This window comes from Macrotis lagotis, chromosome 1, assembly GCF_037893015.1.
Source record: "Macrotis lagotis isolate mMagLag1 chromosome 1, bilby.v1.9.chrom.fasta, whole genome shotgun sequence".
Classification (NCBI taxonomy): Eukaryota; Metazoa; Chordata; class Mammalia; order Peramelemorphia; family Peramelidae; genus Macrotis; species Macrotis lagotis.
The window spans coordinates 325048317-325072137 of record NC_133658.1 but is presented as its reverse complement, the minus strand read 5'-3'; the positions used below and the strand labels follow the sequence as shown (position 1 = coordinate 325072137).

The 23821-nt window shown below is 38.2% G+C and overlaps 1 long non-coding RNA gene across 6 annotated transcripts in view; it reads right to left on the bottom strand.

Annotated features, from left to right (window-relative positions):
- Positions 1-23821, bottom strand: part of LOC141505604 (uncharacterized) — a 419909-nt gene that overhangs the window by 135664 nt on the left and 260424 nt on the right. For 4 of the 6 annotated variants that reach the window (XR_012473645.1, XR_012473639.1, XR_012473643.1 and 1 more), the window contains one exon: positions 17001-17198. The exons of 1 other annotated variant lie outside the window; for it this stretch is intronic. This is a non-coding gene — a long non-coding RNA (uncharacterized LOC141505604). The remainder of the gene's footprint in view (positions 1-17000; positions 17199-23821) is intronic. One more of the 6 variants, XR_012473641.1, reaches the window with a different exon arrangement.

The following is a 23821-nucleotide window of genomic DNA, read 5'->3' as shown; positions in this document are numbered from 1 at the left end:
TTGTTATTAGTCTGTTATTTATTCAACATTTTTATGGACCCCTATATGCAAAGCACTAAGTTCCTAGTAGAGAAAATACAAAGTTGAAATAAGCTACAGTACCTGTCCTCATGGAGTTTACAACCTAGCAGGGAAATAACTATAATAAATGATGTCTCATGATAAAGTCATGAGTCAGGCTAAGGAGATGAACTATAATTAATAGACAATAGGGAGTTACTGAAGATTTTGGCATAGGGGAATGACATGACCAGAAGTGTAATAACAATAGCAGCAACAGCAACAGAAACAACAACAACAAATCTGATAGCAACATGAGGTATGGAAGGTAGGAATGGATGAGGGATGGTGATAGAGGAGAGAGTAGAGGCAAAATATCTGTCAGAAAATTTGTTGTTGGTAGTTTGTCTGTTTTAATTTCCAGTGGAAATCTACCTCTTTATAACTCTTTGCATATACTCTCAGTTCTCAGTCCAAGAAGAACAAACCTAATCTCTCTTCCATATAAATAAATGAATAACAAGTTTCCTGATTGTCTGACTAGCCCACATCCATAAGGTAGATTCCTGGATAGTAGAGTGAAGCATAGGATGAATATGAGTGTGTCTGTGTATGTATGTGTGTTTGTGCTCCCAGCACAGGTGGGGTCCTAGGAGAGCATGAAAGAAGAGAAACCTTTGGGGGGGCATATGTCTCCCTATTAGCATTTGTGCTCTAACTTGCCCTTCATAAGAGTAATGGAGTTGCTACCTGGGGACATTAATTGTGCATGACACCATCCCAGAGCCTTTGTGCACTCTCACTAATATCCCTGTGGCTGGGTGACAAGACACCAGAGAGATTATTACAAACACCCCCAAAATCACTGCCAGCTGCACTCTCAGATTTGACAGAATCTTTGGTTTCACTTACAACAGTCACAGCTGTACCATTTTGTACCCTTCTGCCTCTTGTTGACATCACCAATGGGTGGTATTGCTTTTCTTAGACATGTCATGTCATGCAGCTTCCAGTTTGGGACTTCAATGCCTGGAAGTTCCCCAGGGCTTGAGCCATCTGGGCTAAGAGTTGAGAGGGAGTAAGGGGCCAGTGATTTAATAGAAGTCTTGTATACAGGGAAGTACAAGGAAAGGAACTAACTCTTTTTACTGCTACAGCTAGGTGGGTGCCTAGAGCTTTATCCTAAAGAACTGAAATTCTAGGATACCAACAGTCCCATCATGGGAGAAGGACTACTCCTCCAATGAGCTTCTCACCACCTGCCCTTCATTTGATGGTGATGGACTTTTTTAGGGTAATACTCCTCCCCCTGTTTTATCGCCTTCCCAACTCCTTAGCAATGGACTTCATTAACCCAGAAACTTCATAGTGTCCTTGTGGTCCTAGACACTGAAACCCACAGGTGCTTCCCCTCACTTCTCCTTAACCTCTTGTTATAAGTCTATTCCTTCTGTCTTCTACCCTGGTCAGCTCACATTGGAAATTATGTTCATTTTGGATTGTCACATTTTAGAAAGAACATTGAAAACCAAAATCCATGAAGAATGTGACAAGGATAGGAGAGAACCTAATATCATGTCATGGTAGGGTAATTTAAAGGAATTGGGGATGCTTAGGCTAGAAGAGATGGGTTGGGGAAGACTTTGTTGTTGCTTTTAAGTATCTGAATGACCATTATGTGAAAGGAGGAGAAGGCACCAAAGGGCTGAATTAGGAGCAATGTGTGAAAGCTCCAAACTTCCCAACTATTAGAATTGCCTGAATAGCGATCCTTTTTGGGAATGGTGAGTTCCCTATCACTGGAGTTTGCCAAGCAAAGACTATATGATCGCTTGTGAAGGAGATTTGGATTCCTAAAAGAAAAACTTTCCTCAAAATTAGAACTGTCCAAAAGTAGAATGGATTGACTTGTAAGGGAGTGAGTTCTCTATCACTGGAAATGTCCAAGTGGAGACTGGATAATCATTTGTTAGTAATATTTTGGATTCCTAGAGAAAACTTTCCTCAGAACTAGAGTGGTAGAAAAGTAGAATAGGTTGCCATGAGAAAAAAAGTTAGTTCCTCATCACTGGAGATATACTAGCAGAGACTTCTCAGGGGTGGATTAGTTTATGGAACTCCTGAGGTTTCCTCAGATTTTTATTTAGATGACAAGTACCCTCTTCCATTTCATTTGGAAGGGATTTCAGGGACCATTTAGTTTCTCATCCCCCTCCCCCATGCTCAATCAGCAAAGAGAAGACATGGATATCAAAAAGATCCTACATGATCATATACTGGTGATATAGCATAGAGAGTCATACAGCAGAGATTAAGGAAAGAAGGAACCACAGGATTTAGAGCAGAAAGAAACAACTATGAAATTATCCACCTTTGTACATGAAAACTCCTTTCTACTCCCAGCCCATAGAGACCAGGGTTGCTCAGCCATACAGGGTAGGGATGGACCCTTCTCTCGGCTGGACCAGAGTCAAGTGAAAGATGTGACTTCTCCAAGCCCAAATGTAAGATGGTTCCCTTACCCATATGCTAGTTGGTCATGTTGGCAGGTTTGCCATCAACAGTGCAGTGTGATGGAAAAATCTTCTGAAGTTGGATCTGGGCTTACCTCCAGTCATGTGACCCTGGACAAATCACTTAATATTTCTGAGTCTTTGTGTCTTCATCTATAATAGGGCTATAATAATTTATACCCCTTATCTCATAGGGTTGTCATGAGAAAAGGACTGGTAACCTTAAAGTTATATAGAAATGGGAATTATTATTATTATTTTTCAATTCATTCATTAAAAATGACTTCCTGTATAGAAAAAGAAAAAAGAAACTTTGACAAAGATGGGGTACTGAGGGGGTCCTGATTAAGTTTTGCTTCCCAGCAACACAGGTCTTAAGGAGTCAACTATGAGAAGCCTCAGTCCGTGACTTCAAACCAGTAACACCTCACATATTTCTTAATTTTTTAAATTTGAAAACTTCTATGGAACTAGAAAAGGCATATACTTTCTCTATAGGAACCAAAACACTGTCTCAGGTTATCAACACTTAATTTCTCCTCCACAGAATCCAGCTTTTTTCTCTAACAAGATTGTCAAAGATCTCCTGTAGATAGAGATCACATTTTGTTGTCAGGGATTCACTCCCATGATCAGAGATACCCTTATTTTTCATGGATCCTCTCATGCTATTAGGGATCCTTTCATATTCTCAGCGAAGATTTCATGTTAACATAAATCACTTTGGATTGTCAGGAATCCCCTCCCACAATTAAAGTTCTCCACTTTATCAGGCATCCCCTCATGTTGTCAAGGACTCTACCCCCACTATCACAGACCCTCTCAAATTGTCAGATTCCCTTATATTGTCAGGGATCCCCTCATACTGTCAGAAATCCCCTTGTATTATCAGGTTTCCCCATATTCATAATCACAGATCCCCTCATATTGTCAGAGAAGTCCCTCCCCTAGTGGAGATTTCCCTCTTCCTTGTAGTCTCAGAGCCATCAGCAGACTGTGTCCATATCTCATCCTTGTCATCTCCCCACCCATTGTTGTAGCTAGAGTTGAAATTCTTCATTATAAATGAACAATTCTCCTCTTGGAGTTTTATCACTGAGTAGTTGAAACCATATATTTTTTCCTCCGAATTACAAACAACCCCTCCCACACTTCCTTTTGTTTGAGAGCTTGCAATGAAAGAAAAACTGTAATTCTCTCCTTCCCAACATTCTGTGCAAGCTATTTGAGAATCTAGTTCATAGAAGTCACATAGTCTGTTTCAAAGAGTTCTGAGCTGAAGAGTTCAGGACTTTGAGTCAAAACACCTGAATTCAGGTCTGACCTCTGCATTTCAACAATCATTTATTCAGTACCTGCTTGTGCAGCAAGGTGGCACAGTGGATAGAGTGCCAGACCTGTAGTCAGAAAGACTCAGACACTAGCAAGGAATGTGTTCCTGGTAAGTCACTTGATCTGTTTGCCTCAGTTTCCTCATTTGTAAAATGAACTGGAGGAGGAAATGGCCTACCACTCAACATCTTTGTCAAGAAAACCACAAATGGGGTCATGACGACCCAATATGTAGATCCCTATACACCATGCTAAGAAAGATACTAAGTTGGACCTGCCCTTATGGAGTTCATAATCTAGCTAATGGAAGATAGAATATATATGTGTATATATATATATATATATATATATATATATATATATATATATATATTATATATGTATATATATATATATACAGATAATTATTGAAAGGAAGACTAACTCTGGGATCATGAAGAAATCTCATTTCTGATGCTTACTATCTGAATGACCCTGAGCAAATTACTTCACCTCTTAACTTCAGTTGCTTCAAAAGTAAAATAAGGAACTTGTAGTAGATGGCCTAAGAGGTACCTTCTAGCTTTTGCTTCCTGCACCTCGAAGTCATAATATTAGATGACAAAATGTAGGAGATACAGAATGCTATGTGAAGTCTGACAAAGGCGGGGTACTGGGGGGAAGATCACTTTCAAATAGGAGACCAGAGGAGGCTTCCTGGTGAAGGGCATTTGAAGTGGACTTTTGAATAAGCAGAAATTCAATAGGAGAAGGGCAATTTGAGAATAGGTACAATTAAGGAGCAGACAGTTTTATCTGAATGTTCAGGAGAGGGTTGAAGCCTCCTCAAATTGCAATAGAGCAGATTGTTAAATTTTCAGCGTAAGCATTTATATTTCAGAAATCACAAAACTAAGGTTTTATTTGTTGATTTGTTGATTGCCTAAACTTGAGAAAGTGATGGTGAAAATGCTAATGTAAATCAAACTTAAAAGTAGTGTGTGAGTACAGATTTGGAGAAGGAAAAAAATAAGTTGTTCAATATCTAACAATCTACCCCTTCCTCTGGGGCATAGAAGTTGTGATGATAGGAATATCAAAAAAAGCAGGAAAGGAAATTGGAACAATATTGTAGAAAGGCCCAATGCTGGACAAAAGAAACTGAATTTTACCCAGGAGACATCACTGAAGAATTTTTAAGCAGAAGATTGACACACTCAGATCTATGCATAAGGAATATTTATTCTGATGATAATATGAAGGAGGCTTTTAACTAGTGGTGGCATCATTTCTTCTCTTCTATTAACTGAATAGCTTTTTAAAAATTGACTATTACTGGTAGAGGCAGGTTTATTTAACTAGTTTAAGATTTTTTTTCTATTTTGTTGATAAAGAATCATTAACTAAGATACAGGTTAGTAGTTGGAATAGAAGGGGTGAGAGATGTAAGAGCTATAGAGATGAAATTGGCTTTATTGGGTAACTGACTGCATGTGAGAGGTGAATGAGATTAAAGTCAAGGATAATAGACATGACAGCAGGCAACTGGTGGTACTACAGGAAGAAATGGTGATGTCAGAAGAGGCAACCAATTTAGGGGGAAAGATGAACTAGTTTGGGGACATTCTGAGTTTCAATCAGTGAAACTGCCAAGTAGAGATATTCCATAGATTGTTACACGTGGAGAAGTCAAAACTGTAAAGGATTTGGGGGTAATTGCATAGATCTGAAAGTGGAACTGTGGGAATGAATGAGATTTCCAAGAGAAAATGTAGAAAGAAGATAAATTTATGAACAGAATCTTAGTAAGTGGATAAGACACCAAAGAAAGAGACATAAAGAAAATGACAAGAGAGGCAGGAGGAGAACCCTAAGAGTTTGGTGACTACAGAGTCTTTAGTCTCAAGCTTCAGAGATGCTGAAGAGCAAGTCACATCTTCCTCTGTCACTGTCAAAAATCTCCTTCATCTTTTCCCTCACACTACCGGAGATATCCACATATTTCTCTCAACCTTATGCTTAATGAATAAGGAAGGTATTTTATCACCCTCAATCTTTGGGAAGTAATGAAATCTCCTGATGAAAATCTTGAATAACATTGAATAGTAGTATAGTAGAGTAAGAGCTGATATTTATATCATGCTTTGAGGTGTGTGAGGTGTTTTACAAACATTATTCCATTTAATCCTGACAGTAACCTTGGGAAGGAGATAGTATTATTATTATCCCCATGTTATGAGTGGAGAAACTGATATAGACAAAGCCAGTCACTAGACTTGCTATTAAACCACCTAGTTACTAAATTTCTGAGATTTGAACTCATATCTTCTTGACCAGGTATATTTCTTTATTCACTGAACTGCCTAAGATAGTTGATATGCAGGTAGCAAACCCATGGAGTATGTGGATCAAACACTTAGAATCAAGTACTTCATGATAGGCCATTAGGTCTGACATGTATGATAAATACTCCAGTAGATACAGTCAGGAGGACCAGAAGGTCAAAATCAGCACATGGTTTTGTGAAAGATAGTTGATTTCTCTGTCAGGAGACTGGAAGAAAGGAGATTAAGCTCTTAGAGAGAGTTCTAGAAGTATTATTTTTGTTGTTGGGTCTAGGCAATGGAGTTAAGTGACTTGCCCAAGATCACACAACTAAGTAATTATTAAGTGTCTGAGGTCAGATTTGAACTCAGGTTCTCCTGACTCCAGGGTTGGTGCTTTATTCACTGTGCCACCTAGCTTCCCCTGAAGTATAGCTTTTAACCATTTTATAACTTCTCAAGTATATGAAAGATCACTGGGATCAGGAAAGACTTGTATTGTTAACAGGGAATTTGCAAGAAGAATAGAACCGGGACTCTACCAAGTGATAATAACCAGTCCTACATTTATTTTAGGACAAATGAGAAGGTGTTTCTAGAGAAATATATCTAGGACATGTCTTCCTTTCTCTCTATTCCTTTGGTATTAGCCTTTATTTTTTCTATGCTTTCTCTATCCTGGTATGTTTGTGAATCTCTTCAACTGTAGATGCATCGGAGGGTTTTTTGTTTGTTTCTGTTGTACTCATCCTCTAAACACCACACCTTTGTTCAAGTGAAATATGAATCACTGTTATCTAGTTAATTTTCTTGGTCTGGCATGAATGGTATGATTTAATGACCTTTGACCTAAGGGTGATTGAGAAAATGAAAAAAAGGCTCAAAATGTGTTGGCAATTATTCAATTGTCACTTACCTTGTTGATACCCATGACTAAAAGACATCAAGTTGCTCATACCATAGTCTAGTAATAAAATATGTATATATATGTATGTATTTATATATACACATTTCATAGGGAAACAAAATGCCAAATGGAAAATCCATTTAAGAACCAAACTGGCCAGAGGTTGCCCTTCTCCATCATGAAGAAATCTCATCTGATTAGATTATTCTTCTCTTTGCTTTTCCTCTCCTCTTTCCTCCCTTCTTCTTCTCATCTCTTTTTCTGTTCATCTCTTCTCTTTTCTTAATTCCTTCCTCTTTCTTTATCTTCCTCCCTTCTCACCTTTCTTTCCTTCTCCTTTTTCTTTTCCTTTTTTCCTCTCTCTATCCCTTTCTATTCCCTCCTCTTTCTCTTCCCTTCCTTTCCCTTCCCTTTTTCTTCTCATCTTCTCTTCCCTTACATTCCCTTCTCTTCCCTTTCTTACCCTCCTCCCTTCTCCTCTCTTCTGTCTCCTTCTTTTCCTTTCTCTATCCCCTACAATCCCTTCCTCTATCTCTTCTCTTCCCCTCTCTCTTGTCTTTATCTTCTTTTCTTCTCTTTCCTTACATCTCCTTCTCCCTTTTTTCCTTTCTTCTCTTCCCTTTCTATTTATTCTTTTACTTTCTATTTCCTCTATCCCCTTCAATTCCTTACTCCATCTCTCTCCTTCCTTCCTTCCTTCCTCCTTCCTTCTTCCTTCCTTCCTTCCTTCCTTCCTTCCTTCCTTCCTTCCTTCCTTCCTTCCTTCCTTCCTTCTTTCCTCTCTCTCACCCACACTTCAAAAATGATCAGTTCTTCCACAACAGCTGAATGGCCCAGCCTAAAACTCCAGCTCACAGATTCTGAATTTTTTTTTTAGATTCTGCTTTTAGGCAGAAGAAAAGAAGAGAAATTTGATGTCCTCATCAGTATTTTTGACAACTTTCTGCTTCTACAGTACCGCCTTCCTGGCTCTAGTAACAGATAAAGAAGATTGCAGAGTTCTTTCCTATATTTCAAAAGAATAAAACTTTCAAGATGATGGCCTAGCCTAGACCCAAATTGTCCTGAGTTCAACCCAGACAGAGCCTAAAGCTCAGTCCAATCCATATTCGAACTTAGTGCCCTTGTCATCTCACTCTCTGACATACAACCAAATCCAGCAAGTGAGTTACACATGATTAATTTTGCTCCACCAGAACATTTTGTTTTATTTTATCTTAAAGAAAAACAAGTGTGGCCGGGGAGAGGGTTAACAGTTGATTCTCTTTTTTCTGAGTGATTTTATCACTGTCGTTAGCACATTCATTGAAGTAAGTGACGAATCCATCATGGGGTGACAGCCGCTGCAGACTAATGGCTGTGCGATGGTAATAATTTTTAATATGATTTTTATTTCACTTAATTTCATATGTGCTTGACAAAAGGTCCCAGTCACTGGGGAGCTGTGTGAAGCTGGGAATATGCTTCAGGGAAGGTCTATTAAGCCAAGTGCTGGAAGGCCCAAGAACAATTTCAGCATTTGGGGAAAGTAAGGAAACTTGGCTAAGTGGGGTTTGTTTCTGGCACAGGGTCAATAATAAACACTGGCATACAGACAAGGCCAGGAAAAGACACATACACACAGTCATACATGTGGTCTCTGTCTCATCTCTTTCTTTCACATATTCAGAGCTTCCTATTTCCTCCCCACAAGGAATCACCCAGTGACTCCTGTTTTCCAGTCACACAGATACATGCATAGAATTATATATATATATATATATATATAATTCTATATGTATATATCACAAAGCACACATAGTTACATATAAACACATATCTTGATTTTCCTGAATATGCACATATACTGTATCTCAAATACATATAAAACCATACTTAGACACACACACAGACCCCAAATTTTATACAGTCCCCTAATTATACATAGCCACATACACAAACTAGATAGATCTTACACTCAGAATTTTATAGAATGGGACTCTTAGAGGGCATTGCCGTAGATTTGACATCTACATGGGTGGTCATCTAGTCCAACCTGTACTCTTCATAACATCTCTGACAGATCACCTTCTAGTTTCCACTTAAAAAGCCCCAGGGATAAAGAAATCAGTACCTTCCAAGGAAGCATATTTTCTTTTCAACAGTCAGCTCTATCAGGAAGTCCTTTGTCTCATGGAGCTAAAAATCTGTCCTGAAACTTTTTGCCTCTGCCTTTCTGCAAATCCATCCATTTTAGTTCTGTCAAACCAAGTCTTTTTGGTTGCACAGAGACACATTCAATTGCCAGTCCAATCCAATAAACATTTATTAAGTGCCTACTGTATCTTAAGTATTGTATTAAGTTAAAATGAAAAGATAATCCCTGCCCTTAATATGCTTACAATCTAAAGGGGAGAGACAACACACAAAAGGAGGCAGAAAAGTGAAGTTGGAAGTGAGGGAGGGATTGGATCCCAAGGGGTATCCAGTGCAGGGATAGGTGATGGAGTGGAATGCAAAGGGAAGTGGGCTGAGAATACAATCTCTAAACTTTCTTCTGTAAAGGAAGGGATTGGGAGGAGTTAAGTACCTTGCCCTCCAGCCCTCCAAACAGAGAGTAAAGGAGACTGAGGGAGGAAGTGTCAATCAAGGTTTGATTTCATAGCAAGAGGTAATGAGTTTTTCCTGGAAGGGTAATCTTATTCTGTGGAGTTGAAACCAGGTAGGGTAGCAGATGCTAACTGGACACATGTGCATAAACAGATCATGACTAATATACATAGTTTCACACAGTAAAATAAATTACGCAGGACACATGGACTCCAGAGCATTTGTCCTGGCTTGAAGGGGGATTGGAATAATCCAAAAAACACAAAACCCTGGGGGTAAACATTGGGAAGATTTTATATTTGTATGCATATACATATACTATGTGTGTATGTATACATACATACACATACATATATTTATGATCAAGATATATAGATGATCAAGATTTTATATATATATACATATATATATAAAATCTTGATCAGATAGAAAAAGAAACTAATAAATCAGGACAAAGATGGAGAATAAAGAAGTTTCATTAACTCATGTGACTGTAGGAAATAGGAAAACTAGAGAGAGGAACCTTGGGTGTCCTAGCTAGGCAAGGCAGGGTCTTGTGATGGTGTTTCTTTGATTTATCTTGGAGATTGATTTTTTTAAACAAAAGACTTGAATGAAGGCATTGACATCCTTGGTTGTCAAAGTCAAGATGCAAACAGAACTCGACAAGGCTAGGACACTGATCTGAATTGAATGTCATTAACTATATAAAGGATAAATGTAAAATCCCACATTTGGTTCAAAAATCAATTTCACAAACTCAAGATGGAATAGGAAAGACTAGTAATAAGCTGATCTAAAAATGTCAGTGATTTTAGTAGACTTCAGGTTCAATATGAATTAACCTGGACCATCTCCTTACCATTGCATCTGTCACTGCAATTTCCAGAGAAATATACTATATGAGAACAACTAGAAGTCCGTATTGACTGGACCACAATGCAAAAAAGGGAAAAACATGCAAAAAGTCTGAAAAAGTAGGTTGGAGCTAGATTGTAATGGACTTTAAATACCCTACAGAGGAGTTTGCTTTTCACTTGTGAGTCAAAAGGGAGTCAATGTTGCTTTATGAGCAGGGGAACAATATGAACAGATCTGTGCTTCAGAAATGTCACTTTGACTATATGTACAAAAATATTTATTTTATTTTAGGTGATTTTTTTGCAAGGTAATGGGGTTAAGTGACTTATCCAAGGTCACATAGCTAGGTAATTAATTATTAAGTGTCTAAGGCTGGATTTGAACTTAAGTCCTTTTGACTTCAGGACTGGTTCTCTATCCACTACACCACCTAGCTGCCCCTGCACAAAAATATTTTTAGCAGCTTTTCTTGTGATGGCAAATAACTGGAATTTAGGGGTTGTCTGTCAAATGGGGAATGACTGAACAAGTTGTAGTATATGATTGTGAGGGAATATTATTTTTCTATAGGAAACAGTAAACAGAATGATTTCAGAAAAACATGAAAAGACTCACATGGACTGATACAAAGTAAGGTAAGCAGAACCAGAAGAACATTGCATACAGTAACAGCATTATTATATGATGATAAACTATAAATGACTTAATTATTTTCAGTAACACAATGATCCAAGACAGTTTCAGAGGATTTATGATAAAAATGCTATCCATTTCCATAGAGTTATTGAAATCTGAATGCAAATGAAAGCATACTTTAAAAAAATTTTCTTTTTTCTTTTTTTTTTTTTGGTCTGGGTTTTCTTTCATAACAAGATCAATGTGGAAATAAGTTTTGTGTGACAGTACATGTATAAGTGTGCTGTCTATGGTTGGGTGGAGAAAAGGGGACAGATTTGAAGGAGAAGGTTAGGGGACACAGAAAAACTATTAATTTAAATGTGTGAATGTGAGGAAGATGACCATTTAGCTTATGTGTCAGTGAAAGCAATACCTACCCCAATGAAATTTTCTTGTTTCTTAGATATGAACCTGACCTTCTACTCAGAGATACCCCTTAGTTCTAGATCTCATCACCATGCCTTTATATTATTGCAAAGACCTTCTAATTGACCTCCCTGCCTCTTCTTCCTACTTTACTCTGTCTTACTATTGATACCATAGTGATTTTTCTTCTTAATCATCTGACCATGTAATTCTCCTTCTCAATAAACTCCATGGTTCCCTATGGCCTCTAGGAAGAGATATAAATTCCTTTTTAGTCTTTAAAGTCCTTTGACTTTATAGCTTCATCATATATTTTTCTCCCTGCAGAGAGGCCTAATCTCTACTTCCCACAGAAGATTCTTCATCTCTCATTTTCAGGTCTTTATATGGGTCATGTCCTATATGTCTCTCCTCAACTAAATTTCATAGACTCTTTCCCTTCCTTCAAGACACAGATCAAACATGTAGAAAAACATGAAACTTCACTTGAATGTATCAACTCCTAGCCTCTGCTCCTAAATGTAATAATAATTTATGTGCCAGATACTAGGCTTAAGTTACACAAATATTGTCCCATCTTATCCTCACAACAGCCCTGGGAGGTGGGTACTATTACTATCCTCATTTTGCAGTTAAGGAAACTGAGGCAGACCTGCCCAGGGTCACAAAGTAAGTAAATGTCCAAGGCAGAATTTGAATTCAGATCTTGTTGACTGAAGGCCAGCACCTATCCACTATGCTACCTAGTTTTTCAATTACTTTGTAGTTTGCATAAATATTTATGTAATAACCCAGGGTGCAACTTGGGCATTTATATAAGGCTCTCCTCATTCATGGAGAGAATCACTTAATGCTCTCTTGCCTAAAAGAGGAATAAAGTTAGTGAGAATCTGAGAGAGATGTTCTGCTAGCTTCTGGCTTTGAGAGATGACACAGGGTTTCAAATTCTCTTCAGGGAGATGTGTTCCCTGAACGGACTTGGGGAATTTCTCCTTGAATGATATCAGGATCTCTCTCTCTCTCTCTCTCTCTCTCTCTCTCTCTCTCTCTCTCTCTCTCTCTCTCTCTCTCTTTCTCTCTCTCTCTCAATCTTTCTCTCTCTCTCTTTCTCTCTCTCTCTCTCTCTCTCTCTCTCTCTCTCTCTCTCTCTCTCTCTCTCTCTCTCTCTCTCTGTCTCGTCCCTCTCTTCTCTCTTCCCCCTCCTTTTTTCTCTCTCCCCATCTCTGTCTCTTTCATCTTATTTCAAGTAGAATTTACTCTATTATCAGTAATCTGTTTGTGGTTTGCTTGTATAAATGGAGTTATTCCCTATTTGTTATTTGTGATTGTCTTTGTATACCTAGAATTTGGTTTCAAAGAGAATCAAGCCTTTGGATATAGCACTGACACTCTTTTCCATTAAGGGATGACCAAGAAAAAAAATGTGTTGACCCTAATAAACATATCCCCTAGACTATCAATATTTAAGAAGAAAGATGGATATAATTATAATATAATATCCTGCCTATGAGGAGAGGAGAGTGGGTCAGCTTTGTGGGCCTGCTCCCCTTCAGGTAGGAATCAATCTCTTGTGGAGAGGGGTAGGTGAGATTACAGAGATATCTATTCATGTCTTTCTATGAGTCACATTTAGACAAAACCATGTGGGCATACATGCAATCTATATGGGCATATACAAAGACTCCACACACACATATGTATGTATATATACATATATATATATATACACACATATGTCCTTATTATTTCCCCCATTCAAATGTATGCTCCCTGCCTGTAAGGATTGTACTATTATTTATATTCCAGTACCTAGCAGAGAAACTGGTTTGTACCATAAAAAATTTTATAATGACTGAAATTATATGAGATTTCATATTTTACAAAGAATTTATATATCTAGTATCTTCTTTGACTTATCAGCATTTTGTATTAATATACATTTAATACACATTTGCTGATTGACTCAAAATAAGCATAATACTATATCCTTACCTTGTTATAGCAGATCCAATAATGGACTTTAGAAATAACTATTTTAATGACATATGATGTTAAAATCCTGCCTTTGCCACCTGGATAGGTATGTGATACCATCCATTGAAACTTTCTGTATCTCAGTTTCTTCACTTGTAAAATGGAGGTGTTAGCATTTGCAATAATCTCACAAATTGTGAGGGTCAAAGGAGAAAATGGATGTAAAGCTTTTCATGAAATGTGAAGTCTTAGACAATCCCATCAATTATACAAATTTTTATTATTACTAATGATCACAATGAGGGGCAGGGATAGGATGAAAAGCAATTCAATCTGAGAAACTGGGCAGGGGCAGAAAGAATTATGATTTGATTCAGATTGGAGGGACTGAAATGGGCTCACAAAAAAACAAATCAGTTAGTCACAGATTTGAGAGCAACCACTGAATAATAATAACTCCCATTTCTATAGTGCTTTACAGTTTATTAATCGTTAATTGAAATAGCTTCCATTTCTATAGCACTTTAAGGTTTATAAAGCATTTCCCTCATAATAGCTCTGGAAGGTAGATAGTGTTAGAATTTTTTTCTCTAGGATTTCATTGGTGTAGGGAACACCCTCATGAGGAAACTCCTTCTATTAAAGCAGATATTTAACTGATAAAGAATTGCAGGGAGCACTCAGAGGTTAAGAGATTTATCCAGGGCAACCAGGATATGAAGGAGGTGCCTGAACTCAAATCATCCTGATTGAAACCATATTCCAAACCAAATGAGATAATTTCTGTGAAAGCATTTAACTCATCTCCTGGTTCATAATAGATACTTAATAAATATTTGTTCTTTTCTTCTTGGTTTTAGGATTATTATTCCTGTACTATAGATGAGGAAACTGAGTCCAGAAACTTCCCTTTCTAAAGTAACCTAGTTAGTAGGAATGGAGTCAAGATGAAATTGTGATCCAAGAGTGGAAGCTGGGAGGTGTGTACAATACTTCTTGATTTTGTCATCTATGATACTTTGGTTCACATGAGAAAACACTTTCTAACATCAAGAGAAATTAGTTGCTTTGAAAGATAGGTTATGGAACTAGAACTATTGAACCACTAGTCCAGATTTTCTACCTCTAAGTTCTGACTTCTTTTGGGATTTTTTGGTTGTTACTGCACTGATTAGTCACTTCTGACTCATCATGACCCCATTTTGGGTTTTCTTGGCAAAGATTTCTTTCTATTACATCACACTTTCTTTAAGAGGATCAGGTGAGGAAGACTTAATAGTCAGCCAAAGCTTCACCAAGCTTCCTTCTCCAACTCCTCTGAAGTGTAGTTTGGCAAAGGTATCAAGGCAGAGGGCATGTAAGTTTGATGCCTAGTAGACCTGTTACCTGATGTCTGATGCTCAGAGTTTAAAGTGGAGCATTATGAGATAAGGCTGGAAATATGGATTGGAACAAAACTATTAGCCAAGATAAGAAGGCTGATTCTAATTTCATTAGTGATGGGGAGCCAATGAAAAGTGTGAAGCATATTAATATCATCACTAGATCCATGCAGAAGGAAGATGAGTCTGGCAACTTAGGGAGTATATATTGGAGAGGGATGAAGTGTTACAAAAGATACCACAATTGATTAATGAGTTTGTTCTGTGCCAAATGGAAAATTAGGAAATAGAGGAAATGGGGGAAGATATTGAATCAGGAGGAAAGTGATGTGAGTAGAGAGGGCATTGGAAACTAGCTATTTGACAATAATGGAGATGGTTAATCTGGGGAAGGAAAAAAGGTTAAGTCAGATGGTATATAGGCGTTTTTGGATCTCTTTCTAAGTAAGATCAACTTTGTTTTTTTATCTCAGAGAATGAAATTAGGAGATAAGGGTGGAAGTTGGAAGGTACCTATAATGCCCTTCTTGTCTTTTGTCATCTCTGGCATTTTGTTTTACATGAGGAAGCAGTTTCTGATATGTGGAGCTGCCCAGAGGAATGGGCTTCCCTGGAAGATAGGATCCTATGACTAGAACTATCTAGTTACCAGTGAATACCCACTTCATCTCCCATACAGAGAATGATACAAATTCTTGGATAGCTTGGGTAGACATCAAATACTGCTCCTCCTTCTCATGCTCACATTGTCAGAGTTCCAGAACAAATATTAGGATAGTTGCAGAAAGGAGCTATGCAATCTGATGAGAAAAACATTTCTCCCACTCTTTCTTCTCCAGGCCTATAAGAAGCATTATTCTCTGACCCAAGGAAGAACAGAATTCAGTCCCAGAAGCCTCCCAATAGAAGGTTCCTGAACCAATTTTGTTGCCATTGAAATAATTTTCTTCTCTTTGTCTCTGGTACATGTATATCCTAGAAGAGCCTGATAAGGGACTTTGGTCCTTTTTGATTGGATGTGAATCTACCTGTTCCCAGGTACCTCTTTTAACATCATCTTAAGATGATTGCTGGATTCATGACCAGTGCATGCACCTGGGCTGCAACTTTGCACTTGACCTTACAAAAGGAGAAGACAAACATGGAGAGAACCAGGGAATAGCTTTTCCCAGCTGATGAAAAGAATATGGTCTCTCCTATTCTGTTTTCACTCCCAGTCTCACCCTCCAGCTTAAGGTTCTCCAAAGGGAGAGGCTAAACAAAGACTTGTATTAATTTCTTTGGGGTCAAAGCCACCTCAGGGTAGTTAAATGGCCCCAGAAAGGGCAGTGGACAGAGGCAGGAATAGAATTATGTAGAGTTCCTGGACCAAAATGGAATCTGGAATATAGGTCATTAGCTGTGGAATGGAATTGGCAAGATTATAAAGGAACTTCTACAACAGACCACTTGGACCTAGAAGAGGAGTCCTAACCAATTGATAGCTGGACTTGGATCTAGGGAGCAGCAAGGGACTGTTTTGATGTGAAAGAATAAACCTGAACTTTGTCCTTCATTGGTACTTGGAGTTTTGTGGATTGTGTTTATCTGTGAGGAGAACAATACTTTTGATTCTTAATGCACCACCTTCATTGGGATTGTAGAAGACTAGCCTACAGAATTCTGCATTAAGTGTGAAAGCTCTGTGGGGAGAGATGAAATTCATCAAAGAAAAGAGGAGCCTGTCTTTGTTCTTTATTTTTTGATCTATTGAAAACATATAAATGTTATCCTTGTTATATGCTTTAAAAAAAACTCGAGCAATACACAAAGCAGATTTGTCTATGTTTGGGAGGGTCTACCTCTGCTTCTTATATTTGTAAATGTTTATGTTGCCTGTTAGATTCTAAGTAACCAAGAATCTTCCTTTCCCTGACATTAAATGACAACATTCTTACCTACAAAGTGATTACCTTAGGTGGGAGTTAGTTATGGCATGTGCATGGATATGTCTCCATTGTCTCTGACATTAGATTTGAATCCTTTTAATTTTCTCTTATTTGGAAAATAAAGTTCTCTGTCCTTTATTAGACTTATTGTAAACCTTAGTACTTACACAGGAGCTGACCTGTTTTCCGTGAAGATTTAAATATGAGTTTAGGTTGCCAGGGTTGGGACATAAGGCAAAAAAGAGATTCTATGTATAAAACTCTTCAAACTGGTCCTGATCCACTGTAAACATGGAACTTTGATTCTTGGTCATGGGTGAGTCAAAAATCTATATTTCTGATTGGTTGGTTGATTGTTGTCCATTCTAAAAGAGAAGCAAAATGACATTACTATGTTGGAGTCAAGGTACAGTGTGTCTGACTCTGCTTGGTCAGACCAATATGAACTCACAAGTCTCTACCACAGATCAGGCACAAAGAGTCCACATGAAACATTTGGAGTGCAGATGTCTGTAAATTTGACAGTCTCACATATCTTTTGAGCAGTTCGGTTTTGCTTATAAAGCACAACACTTTCTTTGATATGGGTATGCCATGCTGAGCTGTCTTTTGCCTGCATGTCCCATGTCACACAATTAATTCCAACATTCTTCAGAGAGACCCTGAAAATGTCCTTATATTGCTTATTCTGACATCTGGGTGAGCACTTTCCTTGTGTAAATTCTCGCTAAAATAATCTAGGCAAACATACAAACATGTGGTATTTGAAAAACATGTCCATTGAAGTTCTATTGTCTGAAGTAGAGTTTGAGACATTGGCTTGGCATTTTAGCTGGAAAAAAGACTTCAATGTCGGGTACCTTATTTTGCCAGATGATCTTCAGAATCTTTCTCAGACAATGCAAATAGAAATGACTTAGTTTCTTGGAATAGCACTGGTATACTCTCCAGGTTTCATAAGCATATAACAATGAGGTCAATCTAATGGCTATGTAGTTTGATAGACAATCTAAAACCTCTTCTCTCCCATACTTTCCTTTGGAGGCTAGCTCTGGTACTGCATACATTAACTTCATCAACTATATGTACATTTTTGGAAAATATATTGCCAAGGTAAGTGAACTTATCCACAGCATTCAATATTTCTCCATGCACTGTAATTGATGGTTTCATATTTCTAGATGGCACCGTGGATAGAACACTGAACATGAAATCAAAAGACATCTTCATGAGTTCAAATCCAGTCTCAGAACACTTACTAGCTGTGTGATCCTAAACAAGTCACTTAACCCCGTTCGCCTATAAAATGAGCTGAAGAAGGAAAAGACAATCACTCTATTATATTTCTGATATAGTTAGGATAGGGACATCAGAAGGCATCCGTTCAATCCCAGTTCACCTTAACTAAACTGCTGTTTACAATTGTCCTGATAAGTAACTAGTCTGCATTCCCTTTAAGATGTAGTTGGAAAATGCTCTACTTTCACTTTTGGATAACTCCTATTATTATGTTAAAAAGGAAAGAAAGATGGGAGGAGAGAAGAAAGAAGGAAGGAAGGAAGGAAGGAAGGAAGGAAGGAGAAATGAAAGATGTAAAGATGGAAGGAGAGAAGAAGGAAGGAAGGAAAGATGGAGGAGAAAAGGAAGGAAGGGAAAGAGAGTGGGAGGGAGGCAAGATGGAAGAAAGGAAGGAAGGAAATTAGCATTTATTAGGGGCCAGCAACTGTACTAAACATTTTTCAGTTACTATCTCATTCAATTCTCACAACAACCTTGAGAGGCAGATGGTATTATTATTCCCAGGAAACTAAAACAGGTAGAAGTCAAGTGACTTGTCCAGGGTCATACTATGTCTGAAATAGGATTTGAGCATTAGAAACTTTTCCTTAAAAGCTTGGAAGGATTTGCATGAACTGATGTTGAGCAAGATGAGCAGAATCAGAAGAACACTGTACACCCTAACAGCAACATGGGGGTGATGATCAACCTTAATGGACAGCTCATTTCATCAGTGCAACAATCAGGCACAATTTTAGGGTATCTGCAATGGAGAATACCATCTTGCCATCTGTATCCAGAGAAAGAATTGTGGAGTTTGAACAAAGACCAAAGACTATTACCTTTAATTTAAAAAAAAACCAACAACATTATCTTATGTAATTTTGCTATCTCTTATTCTTTATTTTTCTTCCTTAAGGATATGGTTTCTCTTGTATCACATTCAACTTAAATCCATGTATACCATGGAAACAATGTAAAGATTAACAGAATGCCTTCTGTGGGGGGTGGGGGGGGGAATTGAGATTAGGAGGAAAAATTGTAAAATTCAGAATAAATAAAATCTTTTTAAAAAATAAATTTGACTATGTTCTCTATTTGAGAGATGAGGTCTTTGTCAGAAAAACTTGCTGTAAAAATAAATCTGCTACTTTCCATGCAACTGCAAAAAAAAAACCCTTTTCCTTAAATCAAGTCTAAAATTATTTCTCCACAATTCTGCCCAATTGAGATAGCTCTCTTTAAGTAAGGAGGAGCTCTTGGAAGAATTAGCTTTCCTCTGTTTGGTCCTAGAGGGGAGAACTGGAAACAATGGGCAAAAAATCCAGAGAAGTAGATTTTGACTTAAAATGGAAAAAACAAACTTCCTAACAATCAAAGTTGTTTCAGAGTAGAATTTGCTGACGTGGCAAATACTGAACAGGCTCTCATTGAGAACTTTGAGCTGCAGGAAAGTGGCCACTGATTAGGGATCATGGAATCATCTGATCACAGTGGCCATCTCTCCCAACACGAAAGAATCTTCACCATATCACAACCATACAAGCAATTGTGTAGTTACTGCTTGAAGATCTTTAAGGAGAGGGAACCCAACCATCTCTTGAGACATCCTATTCCATTTGGGGAAATCTCTCATTGTTAGAAAGTCTTTCCTGATATCAAGCATAAATTAATGTTTCTTACAATGTTCACCTATAACTTCTAGTTCTGTTTTCTGGGCTAAAGAGAATGTGTCCCTTCCCTCCCCACAAACATCTCTCCCTCCTTTAACTACTCAATACAACTGTTCTCCTCAATCTTCTCTTCTTCAGGCTAAAGATGACCCTCCTTCAAATAATTTTCTCATATGGCATGCTTTCCAAGCCCTTTATTCTTCTGGTTACCCCACTGGAGACAGTCCAAGAGATGCCTATTGAGGCACAGGTTGAGTCAGATGGCTGCCAAGAGCTTTACCAGGATATATACTCTGTTCTCTGGTTCTGTGACTACAGTGGATCTGAGAGCTAGCTGAGACAGAGAACATACAGGGCTTGATCATGGCAATTAGAGGGGCCCAGGATAGCAGGGGTTAAATCGCCATGGAAACAAGCATGCATTATTTACATGGTCTAATGAATAAAACATTTAAGTAGTCGGCTAATAAATTTCCCAACACAAAGCAAACTAAGCTATGATTTAAATATGTGCCGCTGATGACTCTGCCCTGAGTTATGGGGCTGAGCTCTGGGAGGCCCTGCCTGGTTTTACACCTTCATCTCCCCAACATGAAGGCACTACTTCCTTTGTCATAAATGATTTCTCTTCCACTGAATGGAGCCCACTAAATGGCAGGTGACCCTGGCCCCAAGGAAGCTAGAGTTGGGCTTGTGCCTTTGTTCCATGTGCCTGCTTAACTAAAAACAATTCACTGAGTACAGCCTCAGCTGGTGTTGGGGTGTGGTAAGGTGGTGGCCACTGAGAGACAGGCTCTGCATATGCTATGATCTGGGGCGGGGGAGTGTTGAATGAAGGGGGGGGGGGGAACTGACCTTGAAGATGAGCAAATGAGTCTTTCCTTCTCTTTCCCTCTCTTATTCTCTCCTCTTCTCTTTTTCCTTTTCTCTCCTTTCTTCTCTTCTCCCCCTTTTCTTTTCTCTTCCTTTCTTCTTTCCTTTCCTTCTTTTCCTTTTTTCTCCCTTCCTTCCTTCTATCTTCTCCTTCTCTCTGCTCCTTTCCTTTATCCCTCCCTTCCTTTTATCTTTCTCTTCTCTTCTCCTCTCTTCTTTTATTCTCCCCTTTTTTTCTTTTCTCTTCTCCCTTCTTTTCTCTCTTCCTCTATCCTCCTTTCTTCTTTTCTCTCCTCCTTTTCTTCTCTTCCCTTCTTTTTTCTTTCTTCTCTCTTTTCGTTCCTTCTCTTTCTTCTCCTCTTCTCTATACATCTCTTCTCATCTCCTCTTTTCTCTTCTCTTCCTTTCTTCTTTCCTCTTCTTTTTCTTCTCTTCTCCCCTATTTTCTTCTCTTCCTCTGTCCTTCTCCCTTCCTTACTCCTCTCCCCTCTTCCTTTCTCCCCTTCTATTCTTTCTTCTCTTCCCTTGTCCTCTCCTTTATTTTTCTCTTTTCTTTCTCTCCTCTCCTTTTTTCTTCTTTGCTCTTCTCTTCTTTTCTCCTCCCCTTTTCTCTCCTCTCTTTTATGCTTTTTTCTTTCTATCACTCTGTCTCCCTCTGTCCATCCAAGAGTTCATGTGTCTCCTACAAATCTAGTGATTTTGTAAATATCCCTGTTGATTTGAAGTCTCCACTGGCTAGATTTCTGAAGTTAATGAAGACAAAAGAGAGATCTAGTGGCTAGAATTGGGAATGTGAAGGAGGGAAGTCTTAAATCTGTCCTGGATACAAGTGAATGTGGGATTCTTTTACCTTCCCCATAGTCTAGAAACAGTTGGAGATGCCCTCTTAGCTAACAATAATGATGATCTCCCCCTTCTACAAGTCTTTATAAGTTAGAAATACTTTCAATAGTTATAAGACTTGGGGAAAGCACATAGTATTATCTCTATTATATATATATACATATATACATACATACATACATATATATATATATATATATATATATATAGAGAGAGAGAGAGAGAGAGAGAGAGAGGGAGGGAGGGAGAGAGATTAACTCAGGATCAGAAATGTAAGTGACTTTCTTAAGGTCTCCCTGCTAGTAACTACCAAAAGCAGTATTTGAACCCAGGTCTCCTGACACCTTAAAACAAGTACTCATTTGTATTACATAACACTGTTCTGTTTTGTTTTTTTCCCTGATTGGAAACATAGCTGCTCTGGAAAGCAAGGAAATTTCTTTCTGGGAGCAAGGGGAATCCAACTCATCCATTCACCCTGTTCTTCCCCTCCAACCACAGCTAATCAAAGATGGAACTCTCTTAGGTAACAAACCTTTCTGGGTTTGACAACCTCATGTCCTTCTGTCTGCTTCTCAAGAGAGCCCAGAAGTAGTTTTCTATCTGTGTACTATCTGTCCAGCTTTCAGTCTGTCTGTCCATAGAGATGTTTGTATTTTCTTTTCTTATCTCTTTTAGAGAATCTGAGGAAGAATTATGCCTATTTATCTGATTATCACAGATTTTTATTTACTTTTCTCTAATAGAACTTAAATAGGATCTCATGCTAGTCTACTTGTCCTAGGGTCTCTTTGTTTGTCTGTCCAACAGAACCTAAGCTGAGTATTTCAGGGCCATTGGGGAACCTCAGATCAACCCAGCTTTGATTTGATTTGGATGAACCCTAATAAAGTTCTGAGTTCTTCTGAGCCAATCAACAATTTTTTTACTGCATGTCATGTTCAAGACCACGTGAGAATACAAAGATGACTTGGACATCTAATTTCCATGTTCACTTGAGCTCAAGATAGTTCTTAGAGAGGGTTTCCTCTCTCTTAGAGGCAGCTATGTAGCATAGTGGATAGATTATTGAGTCTGGAGACGAGAGACCTTGGTTTAATTCTGATCTCAGATAATTAATAGCTAAATGATCCTGGGCAAGTCCCTTATCCTCTCTGCCCCAGTTTCTTCAACTGTAAAATAGGGATAACATTGGCACCTACCTCCTAGATTTATTGTGAAGATCAAATTAGATAATAAAGTACTTATTATAGTGTCAGGCAAATAGTAGGTGCTTAATACATGTTTATTTCTTTCCTTCTTCAGAGAATTTGCAACCTATTCTAGGGACCTGAGAAAGTCTAATTCAATCTTCTTAACTTATAGAAAAGGAAACTTTGGCCTAAAGAGAGGAGTCTTCCTCCAAATCACTTAAGGAAGTTAGTTGGTGAAGTAGATAGAACCCTGACCTTAGAGTTAGGAGGACTTAAGTTCACATCTGGCCTTAGACTCTTGACACTAATTAACTATGTGACTCTGGGCAAGTCTCTTAACTCCTATTACCTTACATCCAGGGCCATCTCTAGTCATACTAATTCATAGCTGGCTCTGGAGGAGAAAGTGAGGCTGGCAACTTAGTACAGCACCCCTCACTCAAATCCAATTCACATGATTGTCATGGCATCACCTCTCTGATGTCAAGGGCTTCTTCAAAAATAAAGGACAAATATCATCATTATCATACAGGACTTTTGAAGACAAGCTTCTGCCATGATGAAACTTATGCTTTATCCGCCACACTTTAAGACTGAACCACTAATGATGGATATATATATATATATATATATATATATATACACACACACACACATATATAATATATATATACATACTATGATATAAGTATAATCAAGATAATATGATAAGGGTCATCAGAGCCATATAACAAAGTTGTAGATAAACAAAGGAAGGAGAAATATGGCAGACTAAAATAGTCAAGGAAGGTTTCATGGAGGAGGTGACATTTGAGCTGTCCTGGAAGAATGGGTAGGATTCACATAAGAAAACAGGAATAGGCAAGACATTCTAAATTGGGAAGAATAGTTAAAGTGCAGAGGTAGGATATTTGGGTGCATCACTGAGATCAGTGAATTAGCAAGGTTGGCTGGAGCAAACTGATTATGTGAAGGGAAAATATGAGATAAAATCAGATATGAGTCCAGATTATATAGCTAGTACCTAAATTGCCAGACTATGAATTAGGGACTTCATCCAGGGAGTAGGAATCCATTGCAGGTTTTTGAGCTGGAAGGGACAAAGCAATTGAGGGGGGGAGGAGGGGC